This window comes from Eulemur rufifrons, chromosome 28, assembly GCF_041146395.1.
Source record: "Eulemur rufifrons isolate Redbay chromosome 28, OSU_ERuf_1, whole genome shotgun sequence".
Lineage (NCBI taxonomy): Eukaryota > Metazoa > Chordata > Mammalia > Primates > Lemuridae > Eulemur > Eulemur rufifrons.
Window position 1 is genome coordinate 43,073,564 of NC_091010.1, and position 1,798 is coordinate 43,075,361.

A 1,798-nucleotide genomic window follows, 5' to 3' on the forward strand; every position below is an offset into this window, starting at 1 on the left:
ACTACCCAATAAGAAGTAAATAAATAACTTTATTTTTAAAAAATGTCAAATGACTTGAATAGGCATTTCTCAAAAAGACATACAGATTGCCAACAGACACATAAAAACATGTTCAACATCTCTAATCAGAGAAACACAAATTAAAACCACAATAAGCTATCACCTCACACCTGTTAGAGTTTTATTATCAAAAAGATGAAAGATAAGTATTGGTGAGGATGTGGAGAAAAGGGGAAACTTGTACACTGTTGGTAGTATTGTAGATTAGTAGACCCATTTTGGAAAACAGTGTGAGCACCCCTCAAAAAAACTGAAAATAGAATGACCATATGATCCAGCATTTCCACCTCTGGGTATGTACTAAAAGAATTGAAATCAATATGTTGAACAGATGTCTGCACTCCCATGTTTATTGTAGTGTTATTTACTATAGCCAAGATATAGGAACAACCTAAGTGTCCATCAAGGGATGAAAGGATTTTTTTCATGTGGTATATATACTTAACCAAGGAGGTGAAAGATCTCTACAAGGAGAACTACAAGAAACTGAGGAAAGAAATTACAGATGACACAAACAAATGGAAAAACATCTTGCTCATGGATCAGTAGAATCCACATTGTCAAAATGTCCAGTCATTGAGCAAAATGACTTTACTCAGAGTCATTTACAGATTCAATGTAATCCCCATCAAAATGTCAATGTCATATTTCACAGATCTAGAAAAAATAATTCTATGCTTCGTTTGGAACCACAAAAGAGTCTGAATAGCCAAAGCAATCTTAAGCAAAAAGAACAAAACTAGAGTCATCACATTACCAGACTTCAAACTATACTACAAGGATATAGTAACCAAAACAGCTTTGTACTGGTACAAAAACAGAGACACAGAGCAATGGAAAAGAATAGAGACCCCCAGATACAAAACCATCTACCTAAAGCCAACTGATCTTTGACAAAGCAGACAACAATGCACACTGCAGAAAAGAAACCCTATTCAATAAACAGTGCTGGGAAAATTGGATAGCCACATCCAAAAGTATGAAACAGGACCACTATCTCTCACCACTCACAAAAATTAATTCAAGATAGATAAAAGACTTAAATGTAAGACGTGAAACCATAAGAATTCTGGAAGAAAATGTAGGAATAACTCTTCTAAACACCACTCTAGGCAAAGAATTTATGACTGAGACCCCAGTGGCAATTATAGTGCAACAAAAATAAATATTTTTTTTGAGACATGGTCTTACTCTGCTGCCCAGAATGGAATGCAGCAGCAGTATCATAGCTCACTGCAACCTCCAACTCCTGGGCTCAAGCAATCCTCTTGCCTCAGCCTCCCAAGTAGCTGGGACTACGGTTGTGCACCACCAACCACACCCAGCTATTTTTTTTTTTTTTTTTTTTGCAGAGGTTAGGTCTTGTTGTGTTGCCCAGGTTGTTCTTGAACTCCTGGCCTCAAGCGATCCTCCTGCCTTGGCCTCCAAAAGTGCTGGGATTGCGGGCTTAGCTACCATGCACAGCAGTGAAGTTTCCTTGTATATTTCTGTTTGCATGTGTTGAAATATAAACATATGTACATATTTCCCTCTTTTTTGTCTTAGTATGTCTGTGTGTCTGCATCTTTTTATGTGTATTTAACCACTGAGAGGGAAAAGAAGCACATCCTTGGATGGACTGGTTAATTCAAATTTTATTTCATGTTATTCCCTTTGGCTGGAATGATCTTCCCTTGTTTTCTCCCTGCATGTATACACATATACATACATACAGAAACATCACACACGTATACGTATG